Source organism: Protopterus annectens, chromosome 16.part0 (assembly GCF_019279795.1).
Source record: "Protopterus annectens isolate FY-2018-M chromosome 16.part0, PAN1.0, whole genome shotgun sequence".
NCBI classification, from domain to species: domain Eukaryota; kingdom Metazoa; phylum Chordata; order Ceratodontiformes; family Protopteridae; genus Protopterus; species Protopterus annectens.
In genome coordinates, this window is record NC_056750.1 from 58,876,173 (window position 1) to 58,898,420 (window position 22,248).

Consider the following 22,248-nt stretch of genomic DNA (forward strand, 5'->3'; position numbering starts at 1 on the left):
TAAAAACTTTCATTATGAAATTGGCCACTAGCTGGAGCATTTGGTTTAGGGATTGCTGCTGGGCTGGCTGAATTTATGAGCCATTTTAAGACTGGCTGATTGCCTTAGATGGCAATTGAGCCCATCACTTGCTTTTTTTGTGGGGTGAATACCTTCAATATTAGGCTAATCTGTCTCCTTACATTTTTAAGTGCATTTAACATTTTAAATGTTTTATAAAGTTTTTAATAATGTTTTACATTTAATATACTCAACAGTTCTTTATATTTTTTTTTATTCAATAATACGAACTTTTAAGCAATATGTTGTGTGATTTCAGTTTGTTTTAATTTAGTAATTAATGGTAATTAAAAGAATTTATAGGGTCATAGGTTAGTACTAGGCTAACTGCCCTTGCTAGCCATTGTAAGCCTAGCCAATTATCCATTGTGAGACTCAAAGTCTGCACCTTGTGTTTGTAAGGCAAACACCTTAACTATTAGACCACCCTCCCATTGATCAACTATTATGGGTAAAAATATTTAATCAGTGTTAGTAGGTTTAAGCACTTACCTGATGATGTCTTGCTGGGATGAAAACACACTGAATCAGTTAAACATTTATGTTTTTTTAAGTTTATGAATAAGTGGCAATATTGCCTGGTTCTGGCTTGTCTGTTTTTTTCACAAGTGCCTTTTTTCAGTTCCTGGTTACTAAATTTAGTGTAGGTTGACAGTGGACTGTCTTCTTTAGACATATGAAACAGTCACAGTACACGCTAGTCACGGGTGACTCCATTGAAAGACACACTAATGCACCACTCATTAGGCTGTGCAAATACATATGACACAGTCAAAGTACATGCCAGTCATAGGCGATTCCATTGTGAGACACATTGATAGCAGCACTCACTAGGCTATTCAAGTAAACATATGACACAGTCATAGTAAGTGCTAGTCAGATGTGATTCCATAGTGAGACACACTGAGCACCACTCAGGCTGTGCAACTACACATATGACACTGTCACAGTATGTGCTAGGGATTGGTGACTTCATTGTGTGGCACACTCATGGACCACTCACCAGGCTGTGCAAGTACACATATGAGAAAGTCATGGGACATGCTAGTCATAGATGACTCCATTGTGACACACACTAATGCACCACTCTTCAGGCAGTGCAAATACATGACACAATCATAGTACATGCTAGGCATAGCTGACTCCACAGTCAGATGCCCTGATTGCACCACTCATCAGGCTGTGCTCACCAGGCTGTGCAAGTACATACATGACACACACATAGTAAGTGTTACCTATAGATAACCCCATAGTGAGACACACTGATGCATCACTCACCAGGCTGTGCAAGTGCACATATGATGCATCCATTGTACATGCTACTCATAGCTGATTCCATTGAGGGGCTCACTGATTGTACAACTCACCAGGCTGTGCAAGCACACATATAACACAGTTGCAGTACAGGCTAGTCATGGGTGACTTCATTGTGAGACACACTGATGCATCACTCAACAGGCTGTGCAAGTAGACATGACACAGTCACAGTACATGCTAGTCACATGTGATTCCATAGTGAAACACACTGATGCACCACTCATCAGTGTTTGCAAGTACCTATGACACGGTCATAGTACATGTCAGTCACAGGAAACTCCATTGTGATGCACATTGATGCACTACTCAGGCTGTGCAAATACACATATGACAGCCTTTGTATGTGCTAGTGATAGGTGTGCCTGTAGTGAGCCACACTGATTGCACCATCCACCAGGCTCTGGAAGTATACATATGACACAGGCATGGTACATGCTAGTCATAGGTGACTCCACAGTGAGACACACTGATTGCACCACTCAACAGGCAGTGCAAGTACATATGCATAATCACAGTATGTGCTACTCATAGCAGACTTCATAGTGAGAAAAACTGAATAGACCACTAACCAGGCTGTGCAAGTACACATATGACAGTCATAGTATGTGCTAATCATGGATGACTCCATAGTGAGACAGCCTGATTGCACCACTCTGTGGATGAGCAAGTAAACATATGACACACTCATACTACGTGTTACTCATAGGTGACTCCATAGTGAGACAAACCACTCAACACACTGTGCAAGTAAACATATGACGCAGTCATGGTACATGCTAACTGTACATGACTCCATTGTGGGACACACCGATGCAGCACTGACTAGGTTGTGGAAATACACATATGACATGGTCATAGTACATGCTAGTGGTAGGTGATACCATATTGAGACACACTGATGCTCTTCTCACCAGAATGTGCAAGTACAGATATGACAAAGTCATAGTATGTGCTAATCATAGATGACTCCATTGTGAGACACACTGATGCACCACTCAGGTTGTGCAAGTACATATGACACAGTCATACTATATGCCAGCCATAGATAATCTCCATTGTGAGATACACCAATGCACCACTCATCCAACTGTGCAAGTACACATATGACACCATCATAGTACCTGCTAATCATAGGTAACTCCATTGTGAGACACACTGATGCACTACTCACCAGACTGTGCAAGAAGACATATGACACAGCAATGGTACATGCTAATCATAGGTGTCTCTAGTGTGAGACACACTGATTGCAACAGTCACTGGGCTATGCATATACACATATGACACAGTCATACTATGTGCTAGTCATAGGGACTCCATTGTGAGACACACCGATGAACCAGTCACCAGGCTGTGCAAGTACACATAAGACACAGTGATAGTATGTCCTAATTATAGGTGACTCCATAGTGAAAAACACAGATTGCACCACTCACCAGACTTTGCAAGTACACAGATTGGTGGCACCACTATGACACTTAGTCATGCACCACTCATCAGTCTGTGCAAGTGCATATGACACAGTCATAGTACATACCAGTCATAGTTGACTCCAATGAGAGAAACACTGATGCACCACTCTCCAGGCTAACCAAGTGCACATATTACACAGTCAAAGTATCTCCCAGTCATTGTTGACTCCATTGTGAGTGACACTGATTGCAACTCTCACCAGACTTTGCAGGTATACATATGACACACTCATACGATGTAAAACTCATAGGTGACTCCATAGCGAAACACACACACAGAAATGTACCATTCACCAGGCTGTGCAAGTACAAATATGAAATGGTCATAGTACATGCTAGTCATAGGTGACTCCATTGTGAGACACACTGATTGCACCACTGACCAGGCTGTGAAAGTGCACATCTGACACAGTCATAGTATGTGCTAGTCATAGCTGACTCCATTGTAAGACACATCATTGCACCACTCACCAGGCTGTGCAACTACACATATGACACAGTCATAGTACGTGCTAATCATAGGGGACCCTGTACCAAGACACATTGATTGCTCCACTCACCAGGCTGTGCAAGTACACATATGAGACAGTCATACTATGTGCTAGTCATAGGTGACTCTATTGTGAGACACACCGATGAACCAGTCACCAGGCTGTGTAAGTACACATATGTATGTCTTAATTATAGGATCATCATAGAATCATAGGAGGTTAGTAGGCTAATGGACCTGGGGCCCTTACAGGCCTAGCCAAGAGTTTATCCCCAAAAAATAAACCTTAGTCAGCACCTGAAGCTCCTATCAATGAGGGACAAAGGTGTAACCCCTGAGACAAATTTATGGTTTCTCATCCACTCATTAAGACCGTGTTTGAAGAGGGCAAGTGAGGTACTCTGACATGTATGGGAAGTCTATTCCAGAGATAGGTCAGCCTCTGGGAGATAAACCTGTCTCTCCAGCAGGTTTTGTTGATGTTGCATATTAGATTTAGACCTATTGAGCGGGTAATGTACGAGGAGTTAGACTTGTGGATATGGGGCATCTCTAGTAGGGCAGGATCCAATATTGCCTTGTAGGCAAGACACAGATCACCTCTGAGCAATCTGTATGAGAACAAGTAGAGTGATCATGATTTAAGCCTGTCCACATAGGATAGGTGTTGGAGGCCATGAATTATCTTTGTGAGGTATTTCTGTGGCATTTCCAGTTGGTGCAGGTGTTTCTATTGGTACATACCAAATGGGGCATTATACTCAGTAATAGGTCTCATAAGGGAGGAGTACAGAGAGGTAATAACCTCCTTTTTTCTGGATGCAATCTCTTTACTTATAACATGAACTGGGTTCACTTTATAATCTTTAAATCCTATAATATCGAATTCCAGAATCTTGAGATTATAAAGCCAAAAGCCCATGATAGCAAAACCCTCAGAAGCACGAAATTCAGAATCTCGAAGTTTGGAGATATTGAATTAGTGGTTCTGGTGTTACGCTGTGTTAATGGATAGCTGGAGATTCAGATAAGTGTTTATGTTCTAAGGGTTTTGGGTAGGGGCTTTAGTGTGTGTCAGTGTGTTTTGTTACTGTGATGTGTGTGTGAGGGGAATGTAGCTTGTGTAGTTGTGTTTTCGTGTGTTTGTTTGTGTAGTGCGACCTTGGAGTTAGTATATTTAAGTAGGGGGTGTGGGGGTATGTAGGGTAGGTTCATGTGTTTGTGTGTGGGGAGGAAGGTGTATGCATGTGTATGTGTGTGGTGTATGATTAGTATAGAAGTTGCAGTTTTGAATTTCTCGCTTCTGGGGTTTCACTATTATGAGCTTTCAGCTTTATGTTCTTGAGATTCTGAAATTCGATATTTCAGGATTTTGAGATTATAAAGTGAACCTAATGAACCAAGTAAAAGACTTTTCTGATCACAGCCTCCACATGATGATCAAATGTGAGATTGTTGTCAAACTAAGTACCCAGGTCTCTCACTACAGTCTGTGTGCTTAGGGAGTTGCCATTGGTGTGGTAATCAGTAGGGGCCATGTTTTTGGTACAATAATACATTTTTTTGCATTTAACTTAAGGCCATGACTTTGGCACCAGTTATTTGTAGCTGCAAGACCCTCTTGCACTATGTTAACAGCAATTGGGGAGTCAGTGATAGCACCCAACTTAAAGTCATCTCCAAATGTGGTCAGCCACAGGCCCTTTGACTTTGCCTGGACCTCTGCGAAGTATATGCTAAACAGATCCCTGGGGAACACCATTAGTGACAGGTCTGCTGTTGGAGGTGGCAGCACCTATTTTGACCTTGTGGGTCCTACCTGTGAGCCAGTTGGCCACCCACCTGACTAGATAGGAAATAACACCAAGTTGTGTTAGCTTTAAGATGATGCCTGAGTGGGGGATTGTGTCAAAGGCCTTGACCAGGTCAAGGTAAGCTATATGTACTGACTTTCCCTCATCCAGGACCTTGTGACAGTCTCAAAGAAGTCAACTAGGTTTAATAGGCAAGATCTTCCCCCGACAAATTTGAATTGGGTGGGGTTGAGTGCTTGGAGATTGCCTATGTCCTTGTTTATAAGATCCATAATATGCTCCATGACTTTACAGATCAGACTTGTCAAGCTGATGGGGCGATAGTTTCCCAGGTCAGTAGTAGCACCACCTTTGTGCAAAGGAATGATGATGGCAGTTCTCTGCTCTGCTGGAATGAAGCCTGTAGTTAGGCTGTGATTGAATAGGGTGCTCAATGGCAAAGCTAGGTCTTGCTAGAGATGGTGCAGAATACAGCCTGGAATACTATCAGGTTCCCATGGAAGTTGTGTTCTTTGCCTTGGGTAGGGCCTTTAACATATGATCTGCAGAGATGTGAGGTGTGGGACAAGTATTAGAGATGTTGACTGGGCCTTTGGGGGGGCAATAAGGGAGTGAAGTTTGTGCTGAACCTATCAGCCAGCAGGTTGACTAAGTCAGCAGGATCAGTGTAAGTGGTATCATTAAGTACTAGTTCAGAGCAAACTTGGGCTTTGCCATCAAGGTTCCTAATGTAACTGAAGAAGGACTTGTGGTTTCCCTTTGTTTTGGAGTCTAGTTTCAACTCATAACTGGCTTTGGAAGTTTTCTCTAGGGATCTAATTTGTTTGTTGAGGCAGACAAGGGAGTTTTTCTGATTTGGAATTTGTTCCTTTTACCCTTGGACAACAGTTTCTTCCTTTTGTTGTAAAGCCTGTTTTTAGGGGATGTCCACCAAACAGATTTGTGTTTCCATGAGGAGCAGATTTTAGTTCTGTTGGGTATAGCTGAGTCCATGCAGTGATACAGGTGCTCGTATACTGCACTGGTGTACTGTTCAGCATAGTTGTCTGCATTATCTGAGGGGGGGTGATGGTGTGAAGCTGCTGATACCCTCCCTTAGGAGGTTGAAATCAGCTTTTGAGAAGTTTTTTAGCCTGGTTATGGCTGGGGAAGGGTTGAGTGAGATAGAAACTTTGAATGAGACAGACCAATGATCTGATCTCACAAGGGAAGAACATACTATGGGAGTGGTGCAGCAGTCACCCATGTTTGTGAGAACCAAATCCAGTATAATATCTCCCCTTGTGGGGGATAAGACCAGCTGATCTAGTGTGTTAGAACTGATGAAGTCAAGAAAACCTTGGATGAGTGCATTAATGCAGGAATAGTTCATCCAGTCTATGGTGGAGTATTAAAGTCACCAAGGATCAGGGTGTTAGGGGGTACCTTGATGGAGTCAAATAGGTCCAGGTAGGAGGTTTGGGTGTCCTGAGACATGGAGGGGGGTCTATAGTTGGCTATAACTTGGATGGGTGTCTTGCCAACTGTCAGTTGTATAATTCCAGTACATCATGTTGGCAAACCAGTCTGGAGGTGTGCCTGTCCTTAATGAAGATAGAGACTCCACCACTCTTAGTCTTTCTGACCTCATTTTGGGGTCAGAAAGTGTGAAATGAGGTATAGCTTGGTAAGGGAGGAGTGCTCTCTGCAGCCCTGAACCAAGTTTCTGTCACAACACAGACAGCGGCATCGTCCAGAGTGATGAGAGCCTCCAGTGAGTGCATTTTCAGATTAAGGCTCCGAGCATTGAGCAGCATGACCTTCACTTTGCTTTTTGACAGATCTTTTATGTTGGATGATTTGCATTTGGGACATGGCCAAAAAAAGCACAATGGGGAGGCACGAGGTTTGGCCAGCATACGGAACCCTAGAAGTGACAGGTGGAGGCCATCTCTGGCAAAGTGTTGTGGCCTGCCAACCATGTCATCCCAGGCAGACAGGTACTGGATCCTCTTAGAAAGACACCAGAAACTAAGCCAATTGTTGAAGTCAAACATTTTTTGTTGGTATTGTGGTATCATTCCTGGTGAAGGTAGAATGCTGCTTAGGGTTAGGGGTCATACCTGCCTGGAGCACATACTCTGAGTGCTCGGTCATGTCTCTCTTCATATACTCCATAGTGAGGCACACAGATTGCACCACTCATCAGGCTGTGTGAGTACGCAAATAGGTGACTCCACTGTGACACTTACTCATGCACCACTCATCAGACTGTGCAAGTACATATCACAGAGTCATAGTACATACCAATCAGAGTTGACTTCAGTGAGAGAAACAATGATGCACCACTCTCCAGGCTCTATGCAATTACATATATTGCATAGTCAAAGTATCTCCCAGTCATTGCTGACCCCATTGTGAGGCACACTGATTGCAACTCTCACCAGACTGTACATGTACACATTTGACACAGCCATATGAAATGAAACTCATAGGTGACTTCCTAGCGAGAGACACAGATGTACCACTCACCAGGCTATGCAAGTACAAATATGACACAGTCATAGTACATGCTAGTCATAGGTGACTGCATTGTGAGACACACTGATTGGTCCACTCACCGGGCTGCACGAGTAAACATATGACACAGTCATTGTTCTTGCTATTCATAGGTGACTCCATTGAGAGAGACACTGATGTACCACTCACCAGGCTGTGTAAGTACATATGACACCCTTTTTATACATGCTAGTTATACGTGCCTCCCTTTAGAGACACAGTCTTTGCACCACTTATCAGGCTGTGCAAGTACACATATGACACAGCCATAGTACGTGCTAGTCATAGTTATCTCCATTGTGAGACACACCAATGCACCACTCACCAGGCTGTACAGCTACACATATGACACAGTCATAGTATGCGCTAGTCATAGGGGACTCCATTGTGCGATACACTGATTGCACCTTTCACCAGGTTGTGCAAGTGGATATATGAGCAGTCATAGCATGTGTTAGTCATAGATAACTCCATTGTGAGAAACTGATGCACCACTCACCAGGTTGTGCAAGTACACATATACTTCTCAACTGCCCTGTCCAGATTATTGCCTCATATTTTTGGTCTGTTCGTCATGAAATATGTGATTTTCTGGCAAATCACTGAGATGACTAAGGATTGAAGTCAGTAAATCATCGCATACATTTGAGCTTCAGACATCAAATCCATCAGAAAATGCATGCCAACACAAACTCTGATATTCTATCAACTTTCTAAATTTATAAGTGCAACATTTAAAATATGTCCTTATTTTATAGGCTTTGTTACTGTAGTTTGTCAGGCTATGTCCAGATTTCTAGCACTAAAAGGTTTTGAGGTATGAAACATATGACACAGTCATAGTATGTGCAAATCATAGGTGACTCCATTGTGAGACACACTGATTGCACCACTCACCAGGCTGTGCAATTACAGATATGAAACAATCATAGTATGTGTTAGCCATAGGTGACTCCCTAGTGAGACATACTGATTGCATCACTCACCTGGCTGTGCAACCATGCATATAATGCACTCATCAAACTTGTTACTCATAGGTGACTCCATTCTGAGACACACTGATTGCACCACTCATGAGGATGTGCAAGTAAACATATGAAACAGTCATATGGCATGCTAGTCATAGGTGACTCCATTGTGAGACACACAGATTGAACCATTCACCAGGCTGTGCAAGTAAACATATGACACAGTCATAGTAAATGCTAGTCAGATGTGATTCCATAGTGAGACACACTGATGCACTACTCATCATGCATATGACACAGCCATAGTACACATCAGTCAAGGATAACTCCATTGTGAGATACGTCAATGCACCAAGTAGACATGACCTAGTCAAAGTACATGATAATCATATGTGATTCCATAGTGAGATACACTGATGCACCACTCACCAGGTTGTACAAGTACACATATAACACAGTATTAGTACATAATAGTCATAGGTGACTACATTCTGAGACACATTGATGCTCCACTCACAAGGCTATGCAAGTACACATATTACATCAAACTATGTGTCAGTCATAGGTGACTCCATTGTGAGACACACTGATTGCAGCACTCACCAGGCTGTGCAAGTACACATCTGATGCAGTCATAGTAAGTGCCAGGCAGATGTGATTCCATAGTGAGATACACTGATGCACCACTCATCAGGCTGTGCAAGTACATATGATGCTCATACTACATGCCAGCCATAAATAACTCAATTGTGACACACATCAATGCAGCACTCAGGCTGTGGAAGTACACATTTGACACAGTCATAGTACATGCTAGTGATTGGGGACTCCATTATGAGACACACTCATGCATCAATGACCAGGCTGTGCAAGTACACATATGATGCATTCACTGAACATGCTAATTGTAGGTGACTTCATTGTGAGATACACTGATGTGCCACTCATCAGTTTATTCAAGCACACATATGACACTGTCATAGTACACACTAGTCATAGGTGACTCCATTGCAACACACTGACTGCAACACTCACCAGGCTGTGCAAGTAGACATATGACATAGTCATGGTACATGCTAGTCAAAGGTGGCTCCATTGTGAGATACACTGATTTCAACACTTACCAGGCCATGCATGTACACCTATGACACAGTCATACTATGTGAAACTCATACGCGTCTCCATACCAAGACACACTCGCATTAATGCAGCACTCACCAGCCTGTCCAAGTACAGACATGACACAGTCGTTGTACATGCTAGTCACAGTTGACTCCATTGTGAAACACACTGATTGCACCACTTACCAGGCTATGCAAGTAGACATATAATACAGTCATGGTATAATCTAATCATAGGTAGCTCTATTATGAGACACAATGATTGCAACATTCACTAGGTTATGCAAGTACACATATAGCACAGTTATACTACATTTAGTCATAGGGGTCTCCACTGTGAGACTGACTTATGCACCATTCCCCAGGCAGTGCAAATACAAATATGTCACCATCATAGTATGCACTAGTTATAGGTGACACCATAGTGAGACACACTGATTGCAGTACTCACTAGGCTGTGGAAGTACATATATGACACATAGTTCCTGCTAGTCGTAGATGACTCCATTGTGAGACTCACTGATGTATGTACAATTCGTCAGGCTGTGAAGTGCATATGACATAGTCATATGTGCTAGTCATAGGTGACTCCATTGTGAGACACACAGATGCACCACTCACCAGGCTGTGCAACCATAAACTATGAATGTATCTTATATATATGATGCACACATCGCACATGCGAGTCAAAGGTGAGTCCATTGTCAGACACTCTGATGTACCACCGACCAGGCTGTGCAAGTACACATCTGACAGTCATAATACGTGCTAGTCATAGGTGACTCCATTGTGAGACACACTGATTGCTCCACTCACCAGGCTTTGGAAGTATACATATGACACAGTCATAGTACATGGTAGTCATGGGTTACTCCATTGAGAGGCACACCAATGCACAAATCACCAGGCTGTGCAAGTACATATATGACACAGACATAGTACGTGCTAATTATAGGTGATGCCGTAGTGAGACACACTGATAGAACTACTCACCAGGCTGTGCATGCACAAATGACTGAGTCATAGTACATACCAGCCATTCTTGACTCCACTGAGACACACTGGTGCACCACTCACCATGTTATGCAAGTACACATATGACCTAGTCAGTCAGAGTACTTGCTAGTCTTATGTGATCCATAGTGAGAGACACTCATGCACCACTCACCAGGCTGTGCAACTACACATCTGACACAGTCATAGTATATGCTAGTGACTGGTTACTCCATTGTGAGACACACTCATGCACCACCGACCAGTCAGAGCAAGTCCCCATATGATGCACTCATTGTACATGCTAATTATAGGTGACTATTGTGAGATACACTGATGTACCACTCACCAGGCTTTGCAAGTACACATATAACACAGCCATAGTATGTGCTAGTCGCAGGTGGCTACATTGAGAGACACACTGATTGCAAGACTCTCCAAGCTGTGTAAATACACACATGACCCAGCCATAGTATGCGCTAGCCATAAGTGACTCCATTATGAGATAAACTTATTGCACCTCTCACCAGGTTGTGAAAGTGGACATATGAGCAGTCATAGTATGTGTTAGTCATAGGTGACTCCATTGTGATACAAACTCATGCACCACTCACCAGGTTGGGCAAGTACACATATCATACCTCTCAAATGTCCAGATTTTTGCAGAATGTCCAGATTATGGCCTCATATTTTTGGTCTGTTCCTCAAAATCTGTGATTTTCTTGCAAATCACTGGGATGATCTGAGGTTTGAAGTCAGTAAATCATAGCATACATTTGAGTTTCAGATATCAAATCCTTCAGAAAATGCATGCTAACACAAATCCTGATGTTCTAGCAACTTTCTAAGTTTATAAGCCCGACATTTAAAATCTGTCCCTATTTTTTGGGCTTTGTCACCCTATTTTGTCAGGTTATGTCCAGATTTCTAGCATTATAATGTTTTGAGGTATGACACATATGACACAGTTATAGTATATGGTAATCATAGGTGACTCCATTGTGAGACACACTGATCGCACCTCTCATCAGGCTGTGCAATTACAGATATGAAACAGTCATAGTACGTGTTAGTCATAGGTGACTCCCTAGTGAAACGTACTGATTGCATCATTCACCTGGCTTTGCAACCATGCATATAATGCACTCATCAAATGTGTTACTCATAGTTAACTACATTCTGAGATACACTGGTTGCACAACTCATGAGGATGTGCAAGTAAACATATGAAACAATCATACTACATGCTAGTAATAGGTGACTCAATTGTGAGACACACAGATTGCACCACTCACCAGGCTGTGCAAGTACACATATGACATAATCATAGTAAATGCTAGTCAGATGTGATTCCATAGTGAGACACATTGATTCACCACTCATCATACATATGACACAGCCATAGTATGTGTCAGTCAAGGATAACTCCATTGTGAGACTCATCAATGCACCTCTCATAAGGTTCTGCAAGTACACATATGACACAGTCATATCACATGATAGTGATTGGTGAACCCATTGTGAGACATACTCATGCACTACTCACCAGGCTGTGCAAGTACACATATGACACAGACAAAATATGTGCTATTCATAGGTGACTCCATAGTGAGACACTGATTGTACCACTGACCAGGCTGTGCAAGTATATATGTGACACAGTCAACGTGCGTTCTAGTCATAGGTGACTCCATAATGAGACACATTGATGTACCACTCACCAGGCTGTGCAAGTATTTATTTATTTCAGTTTGATAACTGGGGAAGTCCACTGGGCCAAGAAATGCCTGTTTTCAGTGGAGGCCCAGGAAGAATAGCTCCATAGACAATAACAAACATGCATATTAAGTTCCACAGATAACAAACATGCATATCAGGCAGAGTATATTCATCATGCTGACAGTACAGTCAGGCATATATGAAAAAATACATTTCAATACAGAGTAGCTGTAGTGACAGTGAACAGCCATTCTACATTCAGAATTACTTATTAAACATTTACAGAAGTAAGTATTTCTGTATACATCCGACAGTCATAATATGCGCTAGTCATAGGTGACTCCATTGTGAGACACACTGCTCCACTTACCAGGTTATGGAAGTAAACATGACACAGTCATAGTATGTGCTAGTCATGGGTGACTCCATTGTGAGGCACACAAATGCACCAGTCACCAGGCTGTGCAAGTACACATATGACACAGTCATAGTATGTACTAATTATAGGTCACACCATAGTGAGACACTGATTGCACTACTTACCAGGCTATGCAAGTAGACAAGTGACACAGTCACAGTAGGTGACTCCACTGTCCGCTTGATGCACCACTCATCAATCTGTGTAAGCAAATATGACAGTCATTGTACATACCAGTCATATTTGACTCCAATGAGAGACACACTGATGCACCACTCACCATGTTATGCAAGTAGACATGACTAGTCAGAGCACGTGCTAGTCATATGTGATTCCATAGTGAGACACACTGATGCAACACTCACCAGTCTATGCAAGTGCATCTATTACATCGTCACCGTATGTGTCAGTCATAGATGACTCCACTGTGAGACACACTGACTGCAGCACTCACCAGGCTGTGCAAGTACACATATGACGCAGTCATAGTAAGTGCTAGTCAAATGTGATTCCACAGTGATACACACTGATGCACCACTCATCAGGCTGTGCAAGTACATATGACACAGTCATAGCATATGCTAGTGATTGTTGACTCCATTGTGAGACACTCATGTCCCGCTGACCAGGCTGTGCAAGGACGTATATGATGCACTCATTGTACATCCTAATTGTAAATTACTTTATTGTGAGATACAATAATGTCCCACTCATCAGTTTATGCAAGTAGACATATGACACAGTCATGGTATGCTAGGCATAGGTGGCTCCATTGTGAGACACACTGATTGCAACACTCACCGGGTTGTGCATGTACACGACAATCATACTATGTGAAACTCATATGTGTCTCCATACTGAAACACACTCACATAAATCACCACTCACCAGGCTGTGCAAGTACAAATATGACACGGTCATGGTACATGCTAATCATAGGTTACTCCATTGTGAAACACTGATTGCACCACTCACCAGGCTGTGCAAGCAGACATATGACCATGCTAGTCATAGATGTTTCCATTGTGAGAGAGACTTATGCACAACTCCTTAGGCTGTGCAAATACAAATATGACATGGTCATAGTATGCACTAGTCATAGGTGACTCCATCATGAGACATACTGATTGCACCACTCACCAGGCCGTGCAAGTACATATATGACACAGTCACAGCTCATGCTAGTAGTAGGTGACTCCATTGTGGGGCTCACTGATGTACCATTTATCAGGCTGTACAAGTGCATATGACACAGTAATAATACGTGCTATTCATAGGTGACTCCATTGTGAGACACACCGATGCACCACTCACCAGGCTGTGCAAGTACACATGATGCACTCATCATATGTGTCACTCGTAAGTGACTCCATTGTGACACTCTAATTGCACCATCACAAGGCTGTGCAAGTACACATATGACAGTCACAGTACGTGTAAGTGATTAGTGAATCCATTGTGAGACACACTCATGCACCACTCGTCTGACTGTGCAAGTACACATATGATGCAGTAAAAGTATGAGCTACTCATTGGTAACTACGTAGTGAGATACACTGATTGCACTGCTCACCAGGCTGTGCAAGTACACATATGACACAGTCATGGTACATGCTAGTCATAGGTGACTCCATTGTGAGAGACACTGATTACACCACTCACAGGGCTGTGCATGTAAACAAATGGTACAGTCATAATACATAAAACTCATAGGTGACTCCATAGTGAGACAGTCATATTAATGAACCACTCACCAGGCTGTGCAAGTATATATATAAAACACAGTTATGCTACATGTAAGTCATAGGTGACTATTGTGAGACACACTAATGCATCACCCTCCAGGTGGTGCAACTACACATATGACACAGCCATACTACTTGCTAGTCATAGGTGATTGTATTGTGAGCACAGATGCAGCACTCACCAGGCTATGTACCATGTACTATGACTGTGTCTCATATATATGATGCACTCATAGCACATGCTAGTCAAAGGTGACTCCATTGTGAGATAGACTGATGTACTACCCACCAGGCTGTGCAAGCACACATTTGACACAGTCATAATATGCACTAGTCATAGGTGACTCCATTGTAAGGCACACCAATGCACCAATTATAAGCCTGTGCAAGTACACACATGACACACTGTACGTGCTAATTATAGGTGACTCTGTAGTAAGACACACAGATTGCACTACTCAACATGCTGTGCGAGTACACAAGTGACACAGTCATAGTACGTGCTAGTGATAGGTGACTCCACTGTGAGACTCAGTGATGAACCACTCATCAATCTGTGCAAGCACAAATGACAGAGTCATAGTACATACCATTCATACTTAACTCCAATGAGAGACACACTGATGCACCACTCACCAAGTTATGCAAGTACACATATGACCTAGTTAGAGTACGTGCTAGTCTTATGTGATTCCATAGTGAGACACACTGATGCACCATTCATCAGGCTGTGCAAGTACGTATGACCCACTCATACTATGTGTCAGCCTTAGATAACTCCATTGTGAGACATAGCAATGCACCACTCAGACTGTGCAAGTACACATATGGCACAGTCATAGTACATGCTAGTGATTGGTGACTCCATTTTGAGACACACTCATGCACCATTGACCAGTCTGTGCAAGTCCACATATGATGCACTCATTGTACATGCATCATAGGTGACTTTATTGTGAGATGCACTGAGGTACCACTCACCAGACTGTACAAGTACACAAATGACACCATCACAATACCTGCTAGTCATTGGTGACTCCATTGTAAGACACTGATGCACCCCCTTACCAGGCTGTGCAAGTAGACATATGACAGTCATGCTACATGCTAGTCATAGGTGGGTCTATTGTGAGACACACTGCAACATTTACCTGGCTGTGCATATACACATATGACACAGTCATACTACCTGAAACTTATAGGTGTCTCCACAATGAGACACACTCAATGCACCACACACCAGGCAGTGCAAGTACACATATAGCAAAGTCATACTACATTTAGTAATAGGTGTCTCCATTGTGAAACACACTTAAGCACCACTCCCTAGGCTGTGCAAATACAAATATGACACCATCATAGTATGCACTAGTCACAGGTGACTCCATCATGAGACACACTGATTGTACCAGTCACCAGGCTGTGCACGTGCATATTTGGCACAGTCATAGTATGTGCTAGTCATAGGTTACTCCATTGTGAGATGCACTGATCGCAACCATCACCAGGCTGTGCAAGTACACATATGACACAGTCATAATTCATGCTAGTCATAGATGACTCGATTGTGAGGCTCATTGATGTATCACTCATCGGTCTGTGAAAGTGCATATGACAGTCATAGTCCATGCCAGTCATAGTTGCCTCGAAGGTGGGACACACTGATGCACCACTCACCATGTTATGCAAGTAGACATATGACACACAGTACGTGCTAGTCATATGTGATTCCGTAGTGAGAGACACTGATGCACCGCTCACCAGGCTGTGCAAGTACACATATGATGCACTCATAGTATGTGAAGTCATAGTTGACTCCATTCTGAGATACACTGATTGCTCCACTGACCAAGCTGTGCATATACACATGACACAGTTATAGTAAGTGCTAGTCATGGTCACTCCATTGTGAGACACACTGATGGACCCCTCATCAAGCTGTACAAGTACAACATATGAGAGAGGCATAGTACATGCTAGACATAGGTGATTCTATCGTGACTCTCACTGATGCACCACTCACTAGTCTATGCAAGTATACATATTACACAGTCATACTATGTGCTGGTCATAGCTGTCTCCATTGTGCGACACAAAGATACACCACTCACCAGACTGTGCAAGTACACATATGACAGAGATATAGTATATGCTAGACATAGGTGACTCCATTGTGAGCTACAGTGATGGTCTACTCATCAGGCTCTGCAAGTACATATGACACAGTCATAGTACATGCTAGTCATTGATGACTCCATTGTGAGGTACACTAATGCACAACTAAGGCTGTGCAAGTACATATGTCACAGTCAAAGTATGTGCCAGTCATAGTTGACTCCATTGTGAGACACACTGATTTCAGCACTCATCAGGCTAAGTACACACATGACAGTCATAGTAAGTGCTAGTCAAATGTGATACCATAGTGAGGTACACTGATGCACCACTCACCAGGCTGTGCAAGCACACTTATGACATGCTCATTGTACATGTTATTCATAGGTGACTCCATTATGAGACACGCTTATGTACCACTCACCTGGCTGTGGAAGTACACATATGACACAGCCATGACTCCATTGGGAGAAACACATTATGCACCCCTCACAAGGCTGTGCAAGTACATATATGACACAGTTATAGTATATGCAAATCATAGGTGACTCTATAGTGAGACACACTGCACTACTCACCAGCCTCCTCCAGTCCACAAATGACACAATCATAAGTGCTAGTCATAGGTGCCTGCAGTGGGAGATGCATTGATTGCCCCACTAACCAGGGTACACACCACTCACCAAGCTGTGCATATCCACATATGGCACACTCATGGTACATGCCAGTCATAGGTGACTCCATCATGAGACATACTAATTGCAGCACTCACCAGGCTGTGCAAGTACACATATGACAGAGTAAGTGCTAATCAGATGTGATACCATAATGAGACACTGATACACCACTCATCAAGCTATGCAAGTACATATGATACAGTCATAGTATGTGCCAGTCACAGATAACTCCATTGTGAGACACATCAGTACACCACTCATCAAGCTGCAAGTGCAAGTATAACACAAGAATAATACATGCTGGTGATTGGTGACTCCTTTGTGAGACACACTCATTCATCACTCGCCAGGCTGTGCAAGTACACTTATGACATGCTCATTGTACATGCTAGTCATAGGTGACTCTGTTATGAGACACGCTTATGTACCACTCAGGCTGTGTAAGTGCACATATGACACCCTCATCATATTGGCTAGTCATACCTGTTTCCCTTGTGAGGCACAGTGATTGCACCAGTTACCAGACTGTGCAAGTATAGATATGACAGTTATAGTATGTGCTAGTCCTAGATGACTTCATTTTGAGACACACTGATGCATCACTCACCAGGCTGTGTAAGTACACATATAACACATGCATAGTACATGCAAATCGTAGATGACTCCATAGTGAGACATGCTGATTGCACCACTCACCTGGCTGTGCAAGTATATATATGACACAGCCATAATAAGTGCTAGTCATAAGTGTATTCATAATGAGATGTACTGATTGTACCACTCACCAGGCTGTGCAAGTATTCAATGACACAATCATAGTATGTCGTAGTCATAGGAGACTCCATTGTAAGACATACTCATGCACGATTCCTCAGCCTGTGCAAGTACACATGACAAAATCATAGTACGTACCAGTCATAGTTGACTCCATTGTGAGAGACAATGAAGCACCACTCACCATGCTATGCAAGTACACACATGACACAGTCATAGGACATGCTAGTCATATGTGATTCCATAGTGAGACACACTGATTCCCCACTCACCAGGATGTGCAAGTACACATATGATGCACTCATACTAAGTGCTAGTCATAGGTAACTCCATTGCAAGACAACAGGCTCTGCAAGCCCAAATATGACACAGTCATAATACTGGCTAGTCATAGGTGACTCCATAGTGAGACACACCGATTCGCCATTTATTAGGTTGTATAAGTACACATATGACACAAATTAAGAAGGTTTTATTAAAGAATGTGAAACCCCGAAAGAGATGTTCTTAAATAGAAAATACCCACTGGATATGTCAGAAGAGTTTACTAAGGAAGTAAAAGATGGTAGGAATGACAGTTTAGCTCCCCTTTTAGGAAATCAGGTAAATTTGTGCAATGGGAGTAATTGTGAAGGTAAAGGAAGGTAGCGATGTTAATAAGAATGGATTTAAGGGGCATTTGTTACTGATTTCAATACAGATTCTAGGATCATAAAAATACTATAACCACAGAATGGAATAGATTTGCTAAACTTTCACACTTGTAAAGTATTTTTGAGGCCCCTCTTAAAATTTTTATTTAGAAAAGGGTGCAGTATCAAAGATATTCTTCAATAAAAGAAGACTGCAATATTTATTTATTTCAGTTTGATATCTGGGGAAGTCCACTGGGCCATGAGGAGCCTGTAGGACACTCGAGGAGAAAAGCTCCAAAAAAGTCACAGAGAAATAATATCAAACCATGCTTGAAACACAGTTACAGAGAAAGAATATGAAACTATTTTAGAAAAAATACAGTATACAATACAGTAAAAATTAAGAGTATACAATACAGTAAATTCATAGAGAAATAAATAGTATTATACAATAAAAGAATGTGGGTTAACACATTTTGATACAGAGAAAATGAGAAATACGTGTGTGTGTGTGTGTGTGTGTGTGTGTGTGCATTATATACATTATTTTTATATAGAGGACTGGGTACAGTAAATGACTGTCCCAATTAGAGTATTGTGGAGAGATTGAAGAAGTTTTTTTTTACAGAAGGTGGAGGGGTTGATGGATGAAGGGGGAATTTAAGTAGTGGCGTGGGGTGGGCAGATCTACTTAGTTGTAAGATAGGACAACAAGAGAGATTTGAATTTGGTGTGGTCAGGGGTATTGGGAAGGGTGGGAGGGAGATAGTTTCATAATTTAGAGATGGAGCAGGAAATTAGGAGGTGACCAGGGGGTCAGGAGGGTTTGTAGAGCTGTAGGTGGTTTTGGTTTTCTGATCTGAGTGAGCAGTTGGGGATTTAGGGACTTAGTCCCTCACTTAGTGCAGAAGAGAGAAAAGGGCAGCTAATAGGTTTGTGGATGAGTTTGTGGGCATTAGTGAGTTTAAGCAGGGTCAGGTAATTGGGAAGTTTGAGCCACTGCAGAGTATGGAGAGAACAGCAATGATGGGAGGAATTTTTTGAGTTGGTAGGAAATTTGCTTATTTTATTATAGCATAATTCAAGTTTGTATTGTAGACCTAGTTGAAGGTTGTTTAACAGGGGGTCGCTTTACATAAGAGAAGGGAGAAGGTAGGAGGAAGTTAGGATTTTTCTAGTGCAGGGGGAGAGGTAGCGGTTGACGGTTGTGCCTGTATAGGAGTCCTAGGTTTTGGTATTTTTGTTTAATGGTGGATAGAATATGGGTGTCATAGTTTAGATGGTCATCAAAGATGACGCCGAGGAGTTTGGTATTAGATACAATTTTGACTGGATGTTATACTGAGTATTGAGAAGGAGTTTTTGTCTATTGGGGAGTATCTGGGGGGGGGGGATCATTAGTTCAGTTTTATTTGCATTAAGCCAAGGTGGTACTTTTCATCCAGGATCCTGTTTTAGAGAAGGCTGAGTTTTTAGAAGAAGGTGGAGATGGTGTAAGCAGATCAGATAATTGAGAGGCACCTTGAGAGCCAGGTAGGTGGCAGTGGAAGGGTTGAGGGATGAGAGTTGAGTTAACAGTAGAGGGTGGCAGCTGGTATCGAAAGCTTTGGACAGGTCAAGGAAAAGGGAAGATACAAGTTTACCAAAGTCTCGAGCTTTATTTATGGTTTGGAGAAATGATAGGAGGGCAGTCATTGTACTGTGGCCAGGGCGGATGCCATGTTGAGTGGGTGTAAGAAGGTTGTTTTGAGTAAGATGTGACATGAGCTGAGTATGGATACATTTCTCAAGGATTTTTGAAAGAGGGAAAGGATAGCTATAGGTCTGAAATTGGAGGTGTCAGTGTTTCCTCCTCCTTTGTATAGTGGGATAATCTAAGCTTGGCACCAGACAGATGGGACATATGCTTCTTGCATGGATCTGTTGACTAAGATGGAAATTGGAAGGGCTATATTGTCAACAGATAGTTTTAGGTATGGAAAACATAAAAAAGTTGGGCACCTATACATGTGGAGCCTGACCCAATGTCCCTACATTAAAAACAATAGGGATACTCACATTAGGGGCAAGAAATATAGTAATTGTAATAGTGATGGATTAATATATATTGTCCTATGTGATTAATGTGAGGCATTTTATATAGAGAAACCCAAATATCTGGTCGAGTGTGAATAACAGAAGACCAGGAACCAAATAGAAAATGCACCAAACAAGCCTATATACAAACTCAGTTTATTGCAGTAAAAACACACCAAGATTAAGCCCTTTACTCTTTCACATAGAAGATTTCATCAGATAAGGAAGACTGACTGTAGGCTAAAAAGGAGAATATGTGAACACACATGTTATTAGGTCTAAGGATGAGAAAATGCCTTATACAAACATGCGCTTAGTTGTTTATTATCTAAGTTTACATTTTATGAACTAGAAGTAGTGCCCATAGACCCTAGAGGTGGGCCATGGGAAACAAAGACTGAATACAGAGAAGTATATTGGCAACTCATTTGGAAGCTAATAGAGCACCTGGCTGGAATGAAAATGTTTATATAGCTCAGTTTTAAAGTTGAGGGCAGCCAGGTTGCAATGATCTTTCTCTGGTAAAGCTCATATACTTTTGTAGACTTAGACAGTTTTAATAGTGTAAATTAATGTAAAAACTTTTATTATGACGTTTAGACACTAGATGGTGCATTTGGTTTATGAATTGGTGCTGGGCTGGGTGTTTTTATGAGCTATTTTGAGACTGGCTGGTTGCTTCCAGTGGGAGTCAAAACCTGCACTTTTTTTTCTTTTGTGGGTGAACACTTTGACCATTAGGCTAATCTCTCTCCTTACAGTTAAGTGCATTTAACATGCTAGAATGTTTTATAAAGTTTTTAATAATGTTTTTACATTCAACATACTCAAACGTTATTTATAAGTTTTTCTTATATTCACTAATAAGCACTTTTAGTCATTTTAAGTCATATGTTTTATCATTTTAATTTGTTTTAATTTAGTAATTATGGTAATTTATGGAATTTGCATTAAATGATCAAGTATTATGGGTACAAGTATTTAAACAGTGTTAGTAGGTATAAGTACTCGTCTGATGAAGTCTTGTTTGGCAAAAGCACTGTGAATCACTTAAGTGTTTCTGTGTCTTTATGCTTATGAATAAAAGTGACAATTCTGCCTGGTTCTGGTCTGCTTGGTTCTTCACAAGCTCCTTTTGTCAATTCCTTGTTACTACACTTGGTGTAGCTTGACACTGGACTGTCCTCAGTACACACATGAAACAGTCAGTTCATGCTAGTCATAGGGGACTCAATAGTAAGACACACTGATTGCACCACTCAAGGCTGTGCATGTACACATATGATGCAGTCATGCTACATGTTCTCACAGGTGAT